The sequence below is a fragment of the Aquarana catesbeiana genome, linkage group LG09 (genome assembly GCF_042186555.1).
Source record: "Aquarana catesbeiana isolate 2022-GZ linkage group LG09, ASM4218655v1, whole genome shotgun sequence".
Lineage (NCBI taxonomy): Eukaryota > Metazoa > Chordata > Amphibia > Anura > Ranidae > Aquarana > Aquarana catesbeiana.
In genome coordinates this window covers 94,858,004-94,881,448 of record NC_133332.1, presented here as the reverse complement: position 1 = coordinate 94,881,448, position 23,445 = coordinate 94,858,004, and positions in this window count along the sequence as shown.

Sequence of the window (23,445 nt, the reverse complement as noted above, 5' to 3'; positions counted from 1 at the left end):
TCATAAAAATCGGCCAATATGTATTCTGCTAGATATTTTTGGGAAAAAATCCCAATAAGTATATATTGATTGGTTTGCGCAAAAGTTATATCATCTACAAACTATGCGATATATTTTTGGATAGTTATTTCTACTAGTAATGGCAGCAATCAGCAACTTATAGTGGGACTGCGATATTGCGGTGGATAAATCTGACACCTAAATGACACTTTTGACACTTTTTGGGGACCAGTGACACTTATACAGTGCTAAAAAATATGCACTGTCACTGTACTAATGACGCTGGCAAGGAAGGGGTTAACATCAGGGACTGGTTTTGACATTGGCTGGGGATCTCAGTCCCAGGAGCTGCGATGCGCACTTGGGGGCGCTCCCCTTCCCTCACTCCCTCCCTGCCCCTTGTGACGTGGGGGTTTGCGCGGGCGTCCCAATGCACATCACGCAATGCCTCCAGCACTGGACGTGTGACGCCTCCTGACGTCATCACACCAACGTTGTATTTATAACATTCTAGGCATCCTTTATGAGGGATTTGGCACCAACTGCCGAGCAGTGTGATCTGCTCAGGTGGTGGCGGCTTCTCATTAGCTGCCCGCGTGACATTGGTGGTCACCCATTGGCGGTTTTGGAGCATATATACTCCATCTAATTTGAGTAGGTATCCCCTTGGGTGGTATGTCAGTATTTAGTGTGCATGTTCTTCATTAATTCCCAAAATCACTATACACCATATTATTTTCTACCTATTGTTCCACATTTATTATTTTCACTTTTAACTTGTCAGAAACCATGAATCAGACTGAGACAGAAGTACAGTTAAATCTTACTTGTTTAATAATAATAAAAAAAAGGTAAACAGAGTAAACATAGTCAAAACATAGCCAGAGTTCAGGAACCGGAACGGATAGTCAGACAAGCCAAAATGTCAGGGTGCCAGAGATGAGCGTAGTAGAACAGCAAGCAGGATCTGGAGCCAGAAGGAATGTCAGCCAAGCAAGTCTTTAACAGGAACACAGGAGAGCGTCGCTAGAGATGTGACCAAGGCGAAGGCAGAGATCATCTGGGCTGGACGGCTTAAGTAGGCAGGACTGACGAGCAGGATATCATCAACAGGTGAGTCGCTGTGGAGAGATAGGAGCTGGCAATTAGCCGACAGCTGAGCGGACAGCTCAGAGAAGGAAGGGCTGAGCCCAGCCCTGACATAACTATACACAAACTTCATTAATATTATGTTTTTGGTACATTGTGATTTGGTCATACCACTATTTAAGTTATATGGGGGAATACTCCCCAGGGATATCCATTTCCTACTAGCGCTCCATCTCTTTGCCTTTGGTGTCCACCGCCTCAGCTCCCGGGACTGATGATATGTTTCCCCCCCGGTCGGTCCCAGCCCATGGTGTCCTCCACTCATTCACATAGGTCATGTGTAAGTAAAAGGTATGATTTATGGGTATCATCCTTATTATATATATATATTCCTTTTTCCCTTTGCTTTTCATTTGGATAGCCATTACTTTATTTTATGATACTTTTTTGGATATCGATTTTGCATCTGCTCCTGAAGATTGGAAGTTAACCATGAAACGTGGCGAGCTAATTAGATACTATTATGATCGTTAATTCAAAATTTTTATTGTTTACTTCATTCAGTATATACTGGCGTATACCAATGTTATATGGTTTTGTTACTATCATGTATACATGATTTTTAAAGTCTGGTGGTTAAATTTATTGTGTCATTATCATGTAAAATGTTACTATGCTGATATGCGATATATATTAATAAATCTACCTTTATTATACTTGTTTATGCTATGTTATTATCTATATGTTATGACACAATGTTATTAGGTCACCCTTCATCATCATTATATATCTGCCAGCCATTCCATGTTCACCTTGCTATTTTGGCCACATGCTTCATATAAAGTCCCAAACCCTTTCCTTTTGCTAACATCAGGGACTATCAAAGAGTTAAATGCCTTCCCAGGGAGTGCTTGCTAACTGTGTGGGGGTGCTTGTACTGTGGGAAAGCAGAGATCTGTGTTCCTGCTTAGCAGAAACATAGGATCTCTACCTCCGCTTCTCCCAGATATGCGATCTGCCTTGTTTACATAGGCAGATCGCTGTTCTGCCTTTCTCCCGAACGATCGGTAGGTCCTGCGGGTGAGATGTCCACCGGGACCCACTGATCATTCGGGAGAAAGGCAGACGTGCTGATTGGCTCCTGCTGTGTCCAATCACAGCAGAAGCAGTTTCCCGGTAGCGGGCGTGCTCGCCCCAGACCCAAAGAGTCACATACAGGTACATTATTCAGCTCAGACCAGCCGTCATGCCACAGTAAATGTCTGTGGGGCGGTCGGCATCTGGTTAATGACACTTTAACCACATACGGACCTCCCGCCATCACTATACGGCCGCTGTTTGAAGAAGACTTCCATTGTTATGGTAATCTCTTCTTCAGCGAAGAAGATCTCATAGTTAACTTCTTCAGATCCGTGCTATAGCCGAATGACGGTTACAGCGTGGACCTGCTTTGCTGGGAGGGCGTCTATTGACGTCCTCCCATGCCTGAGCGACCTGCGCGCTTCCTGCAGGGCGCACGCAGCGTGCTCTGTGATCAGCGAGACGTTAAGACTCGCTGGATCACAGATCAGAGCAAGGGGTCTATCCCGACCCCTTACCACGTGATCAGCTGTCAGCCAACGACAGTGCGAGGAGAAAAAAAGCCGATCATCGGCGATCGTGAAAGGGACATCAGTCCCGATCACGAAGAGCTGCCGCCAGCTCCTCAGTGCCCACCTGTGCCACCTGCCAGTGCCACCTAGCAGCCGCCTACCAGTGTCCACCAGCGCCAACCATCAGTGCCCACAGTGCCACCTACCAGTGCCCACCAGTGCCCACAGTGCCACCTATCAATGCCCACAGTGCCACCTATCAGTGCCCACAATTAGTGCCTCATCAACAGTGCTGCACATCAGTGCCAACTATCAGTGCCCATCAGTGTCACCTACCAGTGCCATCCATCAGTGGTACCTATCAGTGCCACCCATCAGGGGCCATCAGTGCCGCCTTATCTGTGCCCATCAGTACCACCTTATCTGTCCCCATTAGTGCCGCCTTAATTCTGCCTATCAGTACCCATCAGTGCAGCCTATCAGTGCCCACCAATGCAGCCTATCAGTGCCCACCAGTGCCGCCTCATCAGTGCATATCAATGAAGGAGAAAAATTACCTGTTTGCAAAATTTTATAACAAACTATGAAACATGATTTTTTTTTTCAAAATTTTCCATCTTTTTTTGTTTTTTTAGCAAAAAAATAAAATACAAGCTGTGATTAAATATCAAAAGAAAGCTCTATTTGTGTGAAAAAAATGATAAAAATGTAATTTGGGTACAGTGTTGTATGACTGCGCAATTGTCATTCAAAGTGCGACAGCGCTGAAAGCTGAAAATTGGTCTGGGTAGGAGGGGGGAGTGCCCAGTAAGCAAGTGGTTAAGCAACTGTCATGCTTTTTATCTATTACAAGGAATGTTTACATTGTTTATATGTTTACATTCCTTGTAATAGGAATAAAAGTGACCCAATTTGTCTTTTTTTAAAGGACAGTGTCAAATGAAAAAATAAAAAGTAAAAAAAAAATAATAAAAAAATTAAAGCGCCCCTGTCCCAACGAGCTTGCGCGCAGAAGCGAACGCATACGTGAGTAGCGCCTCCGTATGAAAACGGTGTTCAAACCACACATGTGAGGTATCACCGCAATTGTTAGAGCAAGAGCAATAATTCTAGGCCTAGACCTCCTCTGTTATTTAAAACTGGCAACCTGTAGGCATTTTTAAACGTCGCCGATGGAGATTTTTAAGGGTAAAAGTTTGTCGCCATTCCACGAGCGGGCACAATTTTGAAGCGTGACATGTTGGATTTCAGTTTATTTGGCGTAAAATTATCTTTCACGATATAAAAAAAAAATGGGCTAACTTTACTGTTGTGTTATTTTTAATTCAAAAAAGTTTATTTTTAAATAAAAAAGTGCGCTTGAAAAACTGCTGTGCAAATACGGTGTGACAGAAAGTATTGCAACGACCGCCATTTTTTTCTCTAGGGTGTTAGAAAATATATATATATAATGTTTGGGGGTTCTAAGTAATTTTCTACCAAAAAAAAATGATTTTACTTGTAAACACAGAATCTGAAAAATAGGCCCAGTCCTTAAGTGATTAGCTGGTCACACAATGATCACATTTTCAGTGTGTGGTCCCTTTCACTCGACAGAAGGCAATTTTTTTAATGAACTCCTGTCAAAGAGACATATCGGAACATTTTCAAAAAATCGGCAGCTGCAGTCACTGATCAGTGTATTCTGACACCGGTGGGTGTCACTTTCAGAAAACAGTATGTTCTGTTGAGGGAAATTCCTCCATCAACCTCACTTGTGGGGATGGAGTAAACTCAGGGCTGGGACAAGCCGTGGGCTGGAGGAGCATCTGTCCTGGGCACTGTGATATCATGTGAGGTGAAAGGGTGCCATGAAGAGATTGGGGAGGGGATTTGTGTTGGAAGGCGGAATTTGGGGAGCGTTAGGGTGCAAGAATTGTTCTAGGAGGGGAAATGCTGGGAGTGGTGATTTAGGGGGATCTGTGTTGGGAGGGGGTATCGAGGAAGAGGTTTTCTGCAAGCGGGAGAAATTGGGGGGTTATCTGTGCTAGAAAAGGTGATGTGTGGGGAGAGGGATTGTGCTGGGAGGGGAATTTTTTGGGGGAGGGGGATTTGTGCAAGTAGGGATGAATGGGGGGGAGTATTTGTGGTAGAAGAGGAAATTTGGGGGGGTGCTAGGAGGGGGGTTTTGGGGGGGAATGTGTGCTGAGAGGGGGAGATTTGGAGTAGGGGGAGATGATGTGTACTTGGAGAGGAAATTTTTAGGGGTAGAGGATTAGTGCCAGGAGGGGGTGTTTTTTATTTTTTTTTTTGGAAGAGGGGGCATTTGTGCTGGGGGGATTGGGGGATGGGGGGGCAAAGATTTTTACTGGGAGGGGGGATTTTAGCAGGGGGGTGGATTTGTACTCAGACGAGGATGAATTTATGCTTAGAGGGGTATTATGCAGATTAGTGCTCAGCTTTTTGGGGGGAATTTTTGCTGACATAATGCTCATGCATCTTGAGGTGGGGGCACAGTTTGGCATGTTCGCCTCTATGTTACCTTGTCCTGGCACTGAGTAAACCGTGTATGGCCAGCCTTAGGCAATTAGAAACTGTTATGCCCTGTACACACGACCGGTTTTCCGACGGAGTTCCGACAGAATTTCGCTCAAGCTGTCTTGCATACACACGGTCACACCAAATTCCGACCGTCCAGAACGTGGTGACGTACAACACGTATGACGGGGCTAGAAAACGGAAGTGTAATAGCCAGTAGCCAATAGCTTCCTTCTCGTACTTGCTTCAGAGCAAGCGTCGTTTTTGGTACATCGGAACAGCATACAGAGGAGTGGTTTTCCCTATAGGAATTGGTTCAGTTGGAAAAATTTAGAACATGTTCTCTTTCTAGGTCCATCAGAATTTTCAATGTAACAAGTCCGATGAGGCATACACACGATCGGAATATACAATGAAATGCTCCCATTGGACTTTTTCTGTCGGACATTCCGCTCATGTGTACACGGCATTAGTTTTAAGTACTAACTGTGTATAGCAAGCCTTGGACATAAAAGTCAGAGAAAGTCATTCCAAAGTACCAAAGTATGGTCAAATCAGAAGGAGGACCGAAGACTCTTTTTTGCCTAGTATCTCGAGCGAAGCCAGGATTTACTTTCACCTTCTTGTGAGCAGAGAGTTCAGAGAAATACAGAGAGTGATAAAGATTTGAGCAAATAAGGGAAAAGACTACAAATCCTAAACAAGGTCAGTGCAAGCATGACTGATTTACAACATATTAGCATGCTGCGCTGAGCTAGAACCTATGCGGAAAACTTGAATTGTCTGTAATGCTAGACAAAGCAAGCTGTATTATATTAGCAAAAGGGCAGCAAACGTGGGACTCAAGCTTTGCTCATGACCTATGCAAAACCAGAGCGGGAAAGCTCCTAGATAGAGGCTGAAATGCCTTCATTAAGGGAGAGCATTATCTTTTTTTCCATATATTTTTTTTTAATTATGTGATAGGAGTTATACAAAGTCAGCTCAGTAACTCAAAGGAAGGACACTCCCCTCCTGCACAGCTCCAAGTAGGGATTTAGATTTTCTGCAATCCGCAGGTGCAGAACTAGTGCTATGCTTTTTTATTAATGGCAAATACACAAATCTCTTTGTAAAATAATGATTTTATACAAATTATAATAATTTCTTTTCATAAAAGTAAAAATAATATTGATACATGGACCAAAAACCACTATAGTTACCTTAGTTGAAATATTTTGAGTGTCTTTAAGCTACAACTCTTCTTAAGAAACAACAGTGGCTCGAAGCCATAAAGTTTTTTTAATAAATATTGAATCTGTTATTCATGAAGGGGGCATCTATAGAAACGTACAAGTTTCCTTGCTTGTTGTTCATCCCTGTGTGAGACTAGGGCTTGGAGCATGCATATCTGTTGGGATTTCTTGGAAGTCTTTTTTGATATAACAAGCCCTGCCATTCTACAAACACTTTTGCTGGGCTTCATATCCATGGGTGTCGTACTATTTGAGCTTGACGCCCCTTTAGAGCTGCCTGCTTTCACTATGGTCAACAACTGCTGGCAGATACATGAGATCCTCTATTCATCTCTATGGTGAATGAAAGTTCATACACACAGAGAATGTATGGGTTGGAATCATATAAGCAGGCAAAGGAAAACTGAAATGCATGCACTGAGACATACAACTCAGTCATTCTTGTATTGTTTGTGTATACCAACCATCAGCTGACAGCTGTCAAAAAAGTTTAGCTAAGTGAGCTTTGGTTTTATAGAGCTTAATACACATGAAGATTTAGCCATTCATTTATAATAGGCAGGGCTACCAAGGTTTCCAGTAGAGCTCCTAGAGAAAAAAGAGTAGAAAGATAAATGAGCACATTTCTCTGGATATATTTTAAGGAATGTACAGTCTGTGCGTGTGTGTGTGTGTGTGTGTGTGTGTGTGTGTGTATATATATATAAATAGTATTTCACAAAAGTACACTCCTCACATTTTCACATTTTTGTAAATATTTTATAATATCTTTTCATGTGACAACACTGAAGAAATGACACTTTGCTACAATGTAAAGTAGTGAGTGTACAGCTTGTATAACAGTGTAAATTTGCAGTCCCCTCAAAATAACTCAACACACAGCCATTATTGTCTAAACCGCTGGTAACAAAAGTGATAACACCCCTAAGTGAAAATGTCCAAATTGGGCCCAAATTGTCAATATTTTGTGTAGCCACCATTATTTTCCAGCTCTGCCTTAACCCTCTTGGGCATGGAGTTCACAAGAGCTTCACAGGTTGCCACTGGAGTCCTTTTCCACTCCTCCATGGCAACATCACGGAGCTGGTGGATGGTAGAGACCTTGCGCTTCTCCACCTATCATTTGAGGATGCCCCACAGATGCTCAATAGGGTTTAGGTCTTCCCTCAGCTTCTATAGCAAGGCAGTGGTCGTCTTGAATGTGTGTTTGGGGTCGTTATGTTGAAATACTGCCCTGCAGCCCAGTCTCCGAAAGGAGGGGATTATGCTCTGCTTCAGTATGTCACAGTACATGTTGGCATTCATGGTTCTTTCACTGAACTGTAGCTTCCCAGTAGCGGCAGCTCTCATGCAGCCCCAGACCATGACACTCCCACCACCATGCTTGACTGTAGGCATGACACACTTGTCTTTGTACTCCTCAACTGGTTGCTGCCACACACGCTTGACATGATCTGAGCTTAATAAGTTTATCTTGGTCACATCAGACCACAGGACATGGTTCCAGAAATCCTTGTCCCTAGTCTGCTTGCAATGGCTTCACTAGGGTTGGTGTCACCTACCACTAAGTACTGATCCAGTGATTCCCCTCCCGCAGTATAGATCCCCCTTCCTCAGTATAGACCCCCCACTAAGTACAGACCCCCCTCCCTCAGTATAGACCTCCCCCCCTCAGTACAGATCCCCCTCACTAAGTACAGACCCCCTTTCCTCAGCATAGGCCCCCCACTAAATACAGACCCCTCATCTCAGTATAGACCCCCCACTAAGTACTCACCCCCTCCCTCAGTACAGACCCCCCTCCATCAGTATAGACCTCACCCCTCAGTACAGACCTACCTCCCTCAGTGCAGACCCCCCTCAGTGCAGACCACCCTCCATCAGTGCAGACCCCCCCATCAGTATAGACACCCCCCTCAGTATAGACCCCTCTGAGTGCAGACCCCCCATCAGTATAGACACCCCCAAAGTATAGACCCCCTCCCCTCAGTGCTCACCCCCACATCAATATAGACATCCCCCCTCAGTGCAGAGCCCCCCATCAGTATAGACACCCCCCTCAGAGCAGATTCTCCCCCCTCAATGCAGACATGCCATCAGTATAGACACCCCCTCAGTGTAAACCCACACATCAGTATAGAACCCCCTCTCCCTTCCCATAGCGCCCTCCCTGCACATGTTCATCTACATATAGTAAACTGTACACACCTCATAACAGCGTAGACGAATATACACAGTGGACAGCGGTGTATGTCCCTCAGGCTCTTCCTTCCCTGTGTGGATGTAAACATAGAGGAGGGGGAGGCGGCTTCAGTCTGCTCCGCTGAGGGACACAGCCACAAGATCCGAGCGGCAGATCAGTGTAGGGCAGATGGTGGTGTTAGCAGTGCCGCTACCCACGGGTGTCACCCCTTTGGCGCATCATCTTTAAAAGATGTTTCCTTCTGGTATGACAGCCATGCAGACCAATTTGATTCAGTGTGCAGTATATAGTCTGAGCGCTGATAGGCTGACCCCCCACCCCTTTAACCTCTGCAGCAATGCTGGCAGTAGGGATGAGCTTCGTGTTCGAATCGAACGCATGTTCGACTCGAACATTGCCTGTTCGGTCGTTCGCCGAATTCCGAATGATATGGGCCATTCGCGCCAAATTCTAGTGGCGCATCACGGCCCATCATTCACTGCGGCATCGCAGTGCATTGCTGGCTGATGATTGGCCAAGCATGCACTATGACCCGCATGCTTGGCCAATCACAGCGCCGTCTGTACAGAGAGCCGTAATTGGCCAAAGCCATGGTGGCTTTGGCCAATTATGGCTCAGGGGGATTAGTACACGCCCCACACTATATAAGGCCGCCTGCACGGCGGCCCTGTGTAGTGTGTTCCGGCGTTGAGAGAGAGATAGATAGACAGAGAGACAGTGTCATTTGATTTAAGCTAGATAGAGTAGGCAGACGAGTCAGTTAGCTGCACTTACAGTGTATTGTGTATATATATACATCCTAGGTGTTGTATATATATACAGTATATATATATATATATATATATATATATATATATATATATATATATATATATATATATATATATATATATATATATTATGTATATACACTGTATTCAGTTTAGCTAGATCCGTTCCTGTTATCCTCTTCCTACTACTGACAAGCAGGCAGGTGTTTTTACAGTATTTACAGCTACCTGAAGAAAATTGCTGGTGTTCTTCTGATCCTATTAGTCCTATTAGCTACAGTATTTACAGTTAGTGTAGAGGGTTCTCTGCACAGTGTGCACCTAAAGCTACCTGAAGAAAATTAGTGTTCTTCTGATCCTATTAGTACAGTACCGCAGGCAGCTGCAGTATTTACAAGTTAGTGTAGTGCGTCCTCTGCACGGTGTGCACCTAAAGCTACCTGAAGAAAATTAGTGGTGTTCTTCTGATCCTATTAGTACAGTACCGCAGGCAGCTGCAGTATTTACAAGTTAGTGTAGTGCGTCCTCTGTACAGTGTGCACCTAAAGCTACCTGAAGAAAATTAGTGGTGTTCTTCTGATCCTATTAGTACAGTACCGCAGGCAGCTGCAGTATTTACAAGTTAGTTTAGTGCATCCTCTGCACAGTGTGCACCTAAAGCTACCTAAACAAAATTAGTGGTGTTCTTCTGATCCTATTAGTACAGTACCGCAAGCAGAACAGCATTTACAAGTTAGTGTAGTGCATCCTCTGCACAGTGTGCACCTAAAGCTACCTGAAGAAAATTAGTGGCGTTCTTCTGATCCTATTAGTACAGTACCACAGGCAGCTGTAGTATTTACAAGTTAGTGTAGTGCGTCCTCTGCACAGTGTGCACCTAAAGCTACCTGAGGAAAATTAGTGGTGTTCTTCTGATCCTATTAATATCACAGGCAGGCAGCTACAGTATTTACAGTTAGTGTAGTGCGTCCTCTGCACAGTGTGCACCTAAAACTACCTGAAGAAAATTGATGTTGTTCTGCTCCTATTAATACCACAGGCAGGCAGCTACAGTATTTACAGTTAGTGCACTGTGTCCTCTGCACAGTGTGCACCTAAAGCTACCTGAATAAAACTGGTGGTGTCCTTCTGATCCTATTAATACCACAGGCAGGCAGCTACAGTATTTACAGTTAGTGTACTGCGTCCTCTGCACAGTGTGCACCTAAAGCTACCTGAAGACAATCGCTGTTGTTCTGCTCCTATTAATACCACAGGCAGGCAGTTACAGTATTTATAATTAGTGTACTGCGTCCTCTGCACAGAGTGCACCTAAGGCTACCTGAAGACAATTGCTGGTGTTCTTATACTAATAATACTACAGGCAGGCAGTTGATTCTGCTAGCTGCAGTATCAGTGTATATATATATATATATATATATATACACATCCCAGCTTTGTGCAGCTACATCTCACTGCAGGTCATTAGTATGTCTGGAAGACCAACAAGGAGAGGCAGACAGTCACAAGCCAATAAAAGAGGGCAAGCAGGCTTTGTGTCTAGAGGCAACAGTGCTGGTCGTGGAGACAGTGCATCCTCATTAGCACGTGGCCGTTGGACACGCTTGTCCTTTTTTTCGGCAGCTGGCCGTGTTGAGCCGCAACATGCAGAAGACTTGGTAGAGTGGATGACCAAGCCGTCCTCATCCTCCTCATCCTCTCTCACCCAGGCTTAGGGTACTTTGTCTGGCAAAGCAGCTGCCAACACGGCTTCTTCCCTTGGCTCAATGGCATCAGTCACTCCTTCCCTAGCCCCACCATGTCCTCCTGAGGAGTCCCCTGAACTGTTTGACCACAGTGTTGGGTACATGCTCCAGGAGGATGCCCAGTGTTTTGAAGGCTCCGATGATGGTACCCAGCTAGAGGAAGGCAGTAACGTGAGCCCAGAGAAAGGGGGTGCCCAAGAAGGACAGCAATCTGGCAGTCATGTTTCCCCAGCTGCAGCATACTGCCAGCTTTGCTCCAGTGATGAGGAGGGAGGGGATGATGAGGTCACTGACTCCACGTGGGTGCCTGATAGGAGAGAGGAGGAGGAGGCACATCACCAATGAGGCATCAGATCCCACCGCTGCTATTTGCAACATATGTCTCAAGCGTATCTCTCGTGGCCAAAATATCTCCCGCTTGGGCACCACATGCTTGACCAGACATATGTTGACCTGCCATGCAGTTTGTTGGCAAGCGTACCTAAAAGACCCACACCAAAGAACAAAGAGGACCTCTCCTTGCTCCTCATCAGCTGGGATCTCCAACCCCACTATACCTTCAGTCCTCTCTGAGACCTGCACTGAGAGGAATGAACTTGTAGAATTAGGTTTGTCACAGACAAGTACTTGGGGGCAATCTGCTATCGGTACATCAACGTCAGATTGTACCAGGCAAATTTCCCTGCCCCAGCTGCTGCACCGCCGAAGGAAGTTCGCTCCCAGCCATCCACATGCCCAGCGGTTGAATGCTAGCCTGGCTAAATTGCTAGCACTTCAACTGCTGCCTTTTCAGTTGGTAGACTCTGCCCCCTTCCATGAGTTTGTGGAATGTGCGATTCCTCAGTGGCAGGTTCCCAAACGCCACTTTTTCTCATGGAAGGCGATTCCTGCTCTCTACCGGCATGTGGAAGGCAATGTCTTGGCCTCACTGGACAGGGCGGTCAGCGGTAAGGTGCATATTACCGCTGACTCATGGTCCAGCAGGCATGGACAGGGACGTTACCTATCTTTCACTGCGCACTGGGTGACTCTTCTGGCAGCTGGGAAGGATGCAGGACAGGGTGCAGTAGTGTTGGAGGTTGTTCTGCCACCACGCCACAAAATACTACTAGTAGTGATTCTACCACACCTCTCTCCTCCACCCCCTCCTCTTCTTCCTTCATGGCCTCTTCCTGTGCTGATTTTACTTCGGAACCAGCGGTGCTCCGCAGGCGTTCAAGGGGCTACGCAAGCACGCAGGCCAAAAGAGGCCATGCGGTGCTTGAGCTGGTGTGCTTGGGGGACAGGAGCCACACTGGGGCAGAGATTCTGTCAGCTCTGCAGGGGCAGGTTCAGAGGTGGTTGATGCCACGCCAGCTTAAGGCAGGTATGGTGGTTTGCGACAATGGCACCAACCTCCTTTCCGCCCCCTGACAGGGACAACTGACCCATGTGCCCTGTTTGGATCACGTCCTTAACTTGGTGGTGCAGCAGTTCTTGGGCAGGTATCCGAGTTTACAGGATGTCCTGAGACAGGCCAGGAAAGTCTGTGTGCATTTCCGCAGGTCATATAATGCCAGTGCTCGGCTTGCTGACCTCCAAAAGGAATTTAACCTGCCCATGAACCGCCTAATCTGTGACATGCCCACCAAGTGGAACTCAACGTTGGCCATGCTGCAGTGGCTGTACACGCAGCAGAGGGCCATTAATGAGTACCTGTGTGACTATGGCACCAGGACAGGGTCAGGGGAGCTTGTTTTTTTTTTTCCCACGCCAGTGGTCCATGATCAGGGATGCATGCACTGTCCTGTCACCATTTGAGGAGGCCACGAGGATGGTGAGCAGTGACAGCACATGCATCATTGACACTGTCCCCCTTGTCCACCTGTTGGAGCACACGCTGCGTGGAATAATGGGCAGGGCACTTGAGGCAGAATAGAGGCAGGAAGAGGAGGACTTCCTTAGCTCTCAAGGCCCCCTTTATCCAGACAGTGTTCCTGCTTGCCCACCGATCACACAGGTAGAGGACGAGAAGGAGGAGGAGGAAGAGGAGGATTGTGTCAGCATGGAGGTGGAGCTTGGCACTCAGCATCAGCAGCAGTCTTTAAGGGATCATTTACAGTCCCAAGAAACCCATGGACTTGTACGTGGCTGGGAGGAGGTGGCTGCGGATCATGTCATCCTTAGTGACCCAGAGGACTCCGGACCGAATAACTCAGCAAACCTACGCTGCATGGCCTCCCTGATCCTGCAAAGCCTGCGGAAGGATCCTCGTATTCGTGGTATCAAGGAGAGGGATCAATACTGGCTGGCAACTCTCCTTGATTCATGTTACAAGGGTAAGGTTGCAGACCTTATCTTGCCGTCGCAGAGGGAGCAGAGGATGAAACATCTTCGGGAGGCCTTGCAGAAAGGTCTTTGCAATGTGTTCCCAGAGACTGGGAGGTTACGAACTCCTGTTCCTGGACAACGTGTTACTGAGGCTTCGGTCAGTCAAAGAAGGAGCGGTGGAGAAGGTGGCCGTCTGACCGATGTGTTCAGACAATTTTTTAGTCCGCAGCCCCAAGGTATGATCGGTTCCAGCAACCATCACCAGCGTCTGTTTTACATGGTGCAGGAATACCTAGGGGCAAGATCTGACTTGGACACCTTTCCCACCGAAAATTCTCTGGGTTACTGGGTCTTGAGGATGGATCACTGGCCAGAGCTTGCACGGTATGCAATTGAGCTACTGGCCTGTCCTGCATCCAGCGTTCTTTCGGAACTGATATTCAGTGCTGCTGGAGGTTTTGTAACCGATCACAGGGTGCGCCTGTCCACCGACTCGGTCGATCGACTGACCTTCATAAAAATGAATCAGTCTTGGATCACCACCAGCTACCAAGCGCTTAAAGCTGATGTAACCGAATAATTTTTTTTGAAATGTCAGATACCTTTAAGCCTGCCTATGCTGATGCTGAGTGGCTATCCTGTTATGCTGAGTGACTATCCTCTTCCTCCTCAATGATCATGCTGATAGCTTGTAAGAATATTTTTGGTTCTGGGCGCCACCACCAGTGACTAAGGCCCAATTTTTCAGCCCCCGTTTAACAGGGGCGTGTAATTACAATTTTTGATGCAATATTTTGCAGGAGGGCTCATTCCTGCGCTCCAACTAGAGTATCTGTGAGGGGTTGCAGTGTTGTGGCACCAGTGCCTAAGGCCCAATTTTTCTGCCCCTGTTCAACAGGTGCATGTAATTACAATTCTTGATCTAATATTTCACAGCAGGGCCCGTTCCAGCTCCCACCAAGAGTAACTGTGAGGACTTATAGTGTTGTGGCAACACCACCACCACCACCACCACCAAAGGCCCAATTTTTCTGCCCCTGTTCAACAGGTGCATGTAATTACAATTCTTGATCTAATATTTCACAACAGGGCCCGTTTCTGCACCCACCAAGAGTAACTGTGAGGACTTACAGTGTTGTGGCACCACCACCACCAAAGGCCCAATTTTTCTGACCCTGTTCAACAGGGGCATGTAATTACAATTCTTGATCTAATATTTCACAGCAGAGCCCGTTCCTGCGCCCACCAAGAGTAACTGTGAGGGCCTACAGTGTTGTGGCAACACCAACACCTAAGGCCCCAATTTCTGCAGAGTATACAGTGGGGCAAAAAAGTATTTAGTCAGCCACCAATTGTGCAAGTTCTCCCACTTAAAAAGATGAGAGAGGCCTGTAATTGTCATCATAGGTATACCTCAACTATGAGAGACAAAATGTGCAAACAAATCACATTGTCTGATTTTTCAAAGAATTTATTTGCAAATTATGGTGGAAAATAAGTATTTGGTCAATATCAAAAGTTCATCTCAATACTTTGTTATATATCCTTTGTTGGCAATGACAGAGGTCAAACGTTTTCTGTAAGTCTTCACAAGGTTGTCACACACTGTTGCTGGTATGTTGGCCAACTCCTCCATGCAGATCTCCTCTAGAGCAGTGATGTTTTGGGGCTGTTGCTGGGAAAGGTTTTCTATGGGGTTGAGATCTGGAGACTGGCTAGGCCACTCCAGGACCTTGAAATGCTTCTTACGAAGCCACTCCTTCGTTGCCCGGCCGGTGTGTTTGGGATCATTGTCATGCTGAAAGACCCAGCCACGTTTCATCTTCAATGCCCTTGCTGATGGGAGGAGGTTTGCACTCAAAATCTCACGATACATGGCCCCATTAATTCTTTCATGTACATGGATCAGTCGTCCTGTTCCCTTTGCAGAGAAACAGCCCCAAAGCATAATATTGCCACCCCCATGCTTCACAGTAGGTATGGTGTTCTTTGGTTGCAACTCAGCATTCTCTCTCCTCCAAACATGACGAGTTGTGTTTCTACCAAACAGTTCTACTTTGGTTTCATCTGACATTCTCCCAATCCTCTTCTGGATCATCCAAATGCTCTCTAGCAAACCTCAGACGAGCCCGGACATTTACTGGCTTAAGCAGGGGGACACATCTGGCACTGCAGGATCTGAGTCCCTGGCGGCGTAGTGTGTTACTGTTGGTAGCCTTTGTTACGTTGGTCCCAGCTCTCTGCAGGTCATTCACTAGGTCCCCCTTGTGGTTCTGTTTTTTTTCTCACCGTTCCTGTGATCATTTTGACCCCAGGGGGTGAGATCTTGCGTGGATCCCCAGAACGAGGGAGATTATCAGTAGTCTTGTATGTCTTCCATTTTCTAATTATTGCTCCCACAGTTGATTTCTTCACACCAAGCTGCTTGCCTATTGCAGATTCAGTCTTCCCAACCTGGTGCAGGTCTACAATTTTGTTTCTGGTGTCCTTTGACAGCTCTTTGGTCTTCACCATGTTGGAGTTTTGAGTGTGACTGTTTGAGGTTGTGGACAGGTGTCTTTTATACTGATAACAAGTTCAAACAGGTGCCATTAATACAGGTAATGAGTGGAGGACAGAGGAGCCTCTTAACCGGTTCCCGACTGGCGCACGCCGTTGTACGTCGGCAGAATGGCACGGCTGGGCAAATGGACTTACAGGTACGTCCATTTGAATTCCCCGCCGTGCCATTGCGTGCACGCGCCGGCCGGGAGCTCTGTGAGTCGGGTCGCGGGTCCTGCGGACTCGATCGCCGCGGGGATACCCGTGATTGCCTCACGGAGAGGACGAATGGGGAGATGCTGTTGTAAACAGCTTCTTCCCGTTCTGGCTAGTGACAAGTGTCACAGATCACAGCTCCCTGTCATCGGGAGCAGTGATCAGCGTAGTGACACACACAGCCCATCCCCCCTACAGTTAGAATCACTCCCCTAGGACATACTTAACCACTCCCCACCCCCTAGTGGTTAACCCCTTCACTGCCAGTGTCATTTACACAGTAATCAGTGCATTTTTAATCGCACTGATCGCTGTATAAATGACAATGGTCCCAAAAATGTGTCAAAAATGTCCAACATGTCCGCCATAACATCGCAGTCACAATAAAAATTGCTGATCGCCGCCATTACTAGTAAAAAAAAAAATTATTAATAAAAATGCCATAAAACTATCCCCTATTTTGTAAACGCTATAACTTTTGCGCAAACCAATCAATTAACGCTTATTGCGATTTTTTTTTACCAAAAATATGTAGAAGAATATGATCGGCCTAAACTGAGGAAAAAAATTTTGTTTTATATATTTTTGGGGGATATTTATTATAGCAAAATGTAAAAAATAATGCGTTTTGTTTCCAAATTGTCGCTCTTATTTTGTTTATATCGCAAAAAATAAAAATCGCAGAGGTGATCAAATACCACCAAAAGAAAGCTCTATTTGTGGGAAAAAAAGGACGTCAAGTTTGTTTTGGAGCCACGTCGCACGACCGCGCAATTGTCAGTTAAAGCAACGCAGTGCCTAATCGCAAAAAGTGCTCTGGTCAGGAGGGGGTAAAATCTTCCGGAGCTGAAGCGGTTAAAGAAGAAGATACAGGTCTGTGAGAGCCAGAAATCTTGCTTGTTTGTAAGTGACCAAATATGCATTTTCCACCATAATTTGCAAATAAATTCTTTCAAAAATCAGACAATGTGATTGTCTGGATTTGTTTCCACATTTTGTCTCTCATAGTTGAAGTATACCTATGATGAGAATTACAGGCCTCTCTCATCTTTTTACGTGGGAGAACTTGCACAATTGGTGGCTGACTAAATACTTTTTTGCCCCACTGTATAGGGCAGGCCCCTACTTTCAAACATCCAACTTACAAACGACTCCTACTTGCAAACGGAAGGAGACAACAGGAAGTGAGATGAAATCTACCCCTAGGAAGGGAAATTCTCTCCTGTAAGAGTTAATATGGGAAAAACGTGTGTCAAAAAACATTTGTCATTGGGACAGAAAGTGAGGTAAAATCTTCTGAAGAGGTGCACAGACAGCAAAACAAATGTTACAGGGGTGATAACCCTTCCCTATGTTTTCCAAAAAGCTTAAAAATAGATTTTTTTGGCTGGAGCTACACTTTAAAAATGTACCAGTTCAAAATTACAAACAGATTCTACTTAACAACAAACCTACAGTCCCTCTCTTGTTTGCAATGCCTGTATACTGCTGTTCAGAGGGCCTGGGGCCCCACGCCTTTCCTTTTTTTAATTTGGGTGCGGGGTTCCCCTTAATATCCATACAAGACCCAAAAGGCCTGGTAATGGACTAGGGGGGGGGGGGGTACCCATGCCATTTGTCTCACTGATTTTCATCATATTACCGGGACCGGACATTACCTTAAAGCTGTAAGCAGTTTTAAATATCTTTTATTACTTTAAAAATGTCATTTTGTGCAGGGACTGTTCTAAGCATGGGAAACATGCGCCACTTTACAGACATACTATAGACACCCCCCAGGTACAATATTTAAAGGAATATTTCACTTTTTTTTTTCACTTTAAGCATCATTAAAATCACTGCTCCCTAAAAAACGTCCGTTTTTAAAACTTTTTTTGCATTGATACATGTCCCCTGGGGCAGGACCCGGGTCACCAAACCCTTTTTAAGACAATACCATGCAAATTAGCCTTTAAAATTAGCACTTTTGATTTTGAACGTTCGAGTCCCATAGACTTCAATGTGGTTCTAAAGTTCGTGCAAATTTTCGGACCATTCGCAGGTTCTGGTGCGAACCAAACCGGGGGGGGTGTTCGGCTCATCCCTAGCTGGCAGCACTCACATGTCTATTTCCCAAAGACAACCTCTGAATATGACACTGAGCACATGCACTCAACTTCTTTGGTCCACCATTGCGAGGCCTGTTCTAAGTGGAACCTGTCCTGTTAAACCGCTGTATGGTCTTGGCCACCGTGCTGCAGCTCAGTTTCAGGGCCTTGGCAATCTTCTTATAGCCTAGGCCATCTTTAAGTAAAGCAACAATTCTTTTTTTCAGATCCTCAGAAAGTTCTTTGCCATGAGGTGCCATGTTGACCTTCCAGTGGTGACCAGTATGAGAGAGTGAGAACAATAAACACCAAACTTAACACATCTGCTCCCCATTCACACCTGAGATTTTGTAACACTAACGAGTCAATTGACACCGGGGAGGGAAAATGGCTAATTGGGCCCAATTTGGACATTTTAACTTAGGGGTGTACTCACTTTTGTTGCCAGCGGTTTAGACATTAATGGCTGTGTGTTGAGTTATTTTGAGGGGACAGCAAATTTACACTGTTATACAAGCTGTACACTCACTACTTTATATTGTAGCAAAGTGTTATCTCTTCAGTTCTGTCACATGAAAATATATAATAAAATATTTTTAAAAACTTAAAAAATGTGAGGGGTGTACTCACTTTTGTGAGATGCTGTATATATATATATATATTTTTTTTTTAATATATATATTTATTTCTTTATTAATCTTTCACAGTTAGCTACCTGACTGTTACACTATTCCTCTGGCTTCAATAACCTAACTCAAAAAATTCAAACTACTATGCAGGTCAGGTAAGTCTGAATATAGCCAGACAACTAATATCTTAAGGATGAGGAGTCAACACCGGCAGCCTTATTTTTTCTTGGATAATGTTCCCCTTAAAGCTATGTTGTCATCAAAAAATAGCCAAACTATCTGGAGTAGTGCTTCTCTGAATTGATTGAGTTTGACATGAAAGCAGGCAATGTTAAGAAGTAATTTATGGTTTGGCTGGACAGAAAGTAAATCCAAATTGGTTTGGGGATTTGGAATTCTAGCAAGTACAGTATATGCTGTTAGATAAATATATAGCTGGGAACAGGTAAGTCCTCCTGTATAACTGATATAATTCTGGAATTGTTTCCTCTACAAGTTCCTCTAGGTTCCCTTCAGATCAATGTGTTCCATAAGCCTGTCTGTCTCCAGCCAAATATTCCTGACCTTCTTGATGTTGATTATTTTTGGCTTTCCTGTAATCAGTTTTTCTTCTTTGTTTCTTCTCATTAAGACGTAATATGCAACAAACTAATTGCTGATGACTCAAACAGTTAAGGATAGTGAAGTCTTTGATTACATTTGTTTAAATAGATTCAGTTTCATTTGTAATTCCGTTGGGTCTTTTCCAACTGCATTAACTGTCTGCTTCCTCTTTAACTGCTTTAGAGTTCCAAATGTCATTTCAGCTGAATGTCCCAAAATGTTTCATACTCATTAAGAGTCTCCCTTTTGGTTATGCAAGACCAATTTCATGAGTTCCATACTTTGAACACAGGTATTTAAAAGTTATACAAATCAAAGCAATTAGTGTAATTATCTGTTTGTTTGTTTTTTTATAAATAGATTGCATAAGACTGTACGGTTCATCAGCTATTGGCAGGGATAAAAAGTAATGGCCGTGTTTTTGCTCTGCTGTAGTCATCCAGTTGAGGGTTTTTTATTTCATTAAAGAGAACCTGTCTCTAATCTAAAAAACTGAAGTTAAAAGCACAGAAGTGCAGCATCAAGTATTTTGAATGTTTACCATTTTCTTTTTCAGGAATTTTTTTCCATGTGGTCTGATGTTGGTGACAATTATTTGGTTACCACCTGTGATTAACAGGAGAGGATCAATGTTCAAATGTTTGATATAGTCAAGCCATGGGTCCCAAATTTTAAGATATTTAGTGTGGGTATCATTGAGAATGGATAGATTGTTCATGTATCATACTCAGGAGGGTTAGACTTCAGCGAAAGGTATCGACGGTTGTTTCCAGGCTTTAGCCAGGGTTTGCCGGGCCACCAGGAAGATGTAAACCCACCAACATACATGGAAGTTGTTTTAGACAAGAAAAGGACTTGTGTAGGAGAAATATTTGAAGTTTTGATGTTAAGGAGTTTGAAAGTCTACAAAAGTAAGGCTTTTACAAGTAAATAACATCCCTGAGATGCCTTTATTACACATATTGTTATTACATATTGTTACAGGAAATTGTTATTGAAATGAATGGTGTGGCAACAGGGTGTTTTTATGAGTTAGGCATAGACAGAGAAGTTTTTGAAATGTTGCACCAGTCCTACACAATGCAGCAGACACCACTGTTAAAGTCACACTAATTATATTGTCGGTTTTAGAAATCAGCAGCATTGTTAGAGAACAAAATACTCCAAGAGCGAATCTCAGTATGCTGGCTCTGTTTCCAGCATTTGGGAACAGTTGGCATCTCTAGCCATGGGGTTCTAGATAATGTCAACATTAGCCGGTTTTCAGCAGTACAGTGCCGCGCGTGGTAAACTTGTAGTACATCAAGGAATATTTGCATGTAAATTACGCATTCACAAATCACACTTCTGATTGCTTATCGGAGAGTTAGCAGTTGGTGACAGCTGTAATGAGCAGCACGTCTCTCTCTATCTGCTTGGGCTATAATAAGATGGGATATGTTAATAGGAAGATTTGCCGTTTTCACTTTGCCTGTGATACACTTCCCTCTGCATATAGTCATTACTCATCTCCGCTCCCTAATATAGAGCTGCTTCCCCCGGCTAACACAATGATTAGGAACACAATTCTGTGTGTGTATGTTTAGCCAGCGGTTATACATCATCTGAATATTCTGATTCCCAGTAGACTTTAATAAGATATAGTGTAGGCCAGTGCTTATCCATCAGTACTGGGATTTGTTTAAAGCAAAGCTAGCAATATAGCAACAAGCCACAAAACACCAGCACTTTTGAAAGTTCTACAATGCAAGTTTATTTCTTCATAGCAAGTACAGGATGAAAACCATACAGACGCTGATACATTTCAGCCAATCCTGGCCTTAGTTGTAGCAAAGTATGGATGGATCCCCCCATCCTTATATACCCATCTACTAACAAAGGTATGCATGACAAAGATAATGGTAATCACCGAACCAGATTACCCACTGGATCCAGAAATCACACATATATAAAAACCACGAACCGGTAAAACCTACATTTAACTTGTTGCCAATAACACTGTAAAGTCACTTAGTTCCTCTTGTGTGCCTTGACCAATTTAGTAATAGGTGGTCTATATAGCAGTAGTACATATGGTTGGAATGCGAGGTTCCACCCGTAAAGATGCAATCAAGGGCAAAAATGTTGTAATATATTTAAAATTTAAGCTCCGCATCTCTGCAAATAGAAAACCCCATCAAACAGAAAAAAAGTTGTGTGAATGCAAAGGCTTCACCACCAAGAAGCTGCCAAATCCTCAAAATAGTAATTGTAGGTGACTATGTGACGTTTCAAGACAATGGTAGCTTGCCATGAGGAATGGATGATTAAAGTACTCAAAAGTCCAAGGTCACACATATGTAACTCTGTTCCTAATTCAGATGCTGTAATTTGGGATAGCACTGCCTTGGTGTCATATGTAAAAATAGGTAGTCTGAAAACCAAGGGTTGCAGACGCTCCAGATTGGAACCAATGCCCTCTAAAATCATTCCATTGTTTAGTTCAACATAAAGCCTTTCAGATTTTTAAGCTTAAGACCAGAATGCCCTTAGGTCCTAACTTTCGGTGGATATTAAATGGTTAGTTTACCTTTACCAGAAAAAAATGCTTATGCAGGTAAGGAGTGTTTGTAGATAAAAACTAACTGTGCAACTCTGACTAAAGTTAACAAATGCTCTTAAATTGCACACAGGTGGACTCTATTTACTTATTTGGTGACTTCTGAACGCAATTGGTTCCACTAGATTTTAGTTAGGGGTATCAGAGTAAAGGGGGCTGAATATAAATTCACACCACACTTTTCAGATATTTATTTGTAAAAAAATTTGAAAACCGTTTATCATTTTCTTTCCACTTCGCAATTATGTGCCACTTTGTGTCGGTGTATCACATAAAATCCCAATGAAATACATTTACGTATTTGGTTGTAACCTGACAAAATGTGGAAAATTTTAAGAGTTATGAATACCTTTCAAGTCACTGTATTGTATAACTACAGGAGGCATGTGTATTTTTACTTGAATCTTATACCCCGTACACACGATCGGACATTCCGACAACAAAATCCATGGATTTTTTCCAACGGATGTTGGCTCAAACTTGTCTTGCATACACACGGTCACACAAATCTTGTTGGAAATTCCTAATGTCAAGAACGCGGTGACGCACAACATGTACGACGAGCCGAGAAAAATGAAGTTCAATAGCCAGTGCGGCTCTTCTGTTTGATTCCGAGCATGCGTTGAACTTTGTGCGTCGGAATTGTGTACACACGATCGGAATTTACGACAACGGATTTTGTTGTCGGAAAATTTGAGATCCAGATCTCAAATTTTGTGTGACGGAAATTCCGATGGAAAATGTCCGATGGAGCCTACACACGGTCGGAATTTCCGACAACCAGCTCCTATCGAACATTTTCCATCGGAAAATCCGGCTGTGTGTATGGTGCATTAGTGTGCCTTGTGTACTTCTTCCAGATCTGTGCAGTAATTTAGCGTGAAACTTTTCCTCTGTGTAGGAGCTTCCTGTAATAAAGACCGGTCACTGCTGCTCTCTCTCACCTCATACAGAGTGACAGGTCTTTTATCAGCCCCTCCCTCTGGTTTTCTACAGGCAGCCTGTTTGCAGGGGTCTCAAACTGGCGGCCCTCCAGCTGTTGCAAAACTACAAGTCCCATGAGGCATTGCAAGGCTGACAGTTACAAGCATGACTCCCTCAGGCAAAGGCATGATGTCACTTGCAGTTCCGCAACAGCTGGAGGACCACCAGTTTGAGACCCCTGATAGTGGCTGGGCCTGCTTGGTGCATCCAACAGCTCTGTTCTCTGCATAGGTTATGCATAAGTGTGCTGCTGAACTAGGACTCTGTATTTGCATGTGCTGGCTCTGTGTGTGTTCCCTGCCGGTCTACTGTAAACATAAGAGCG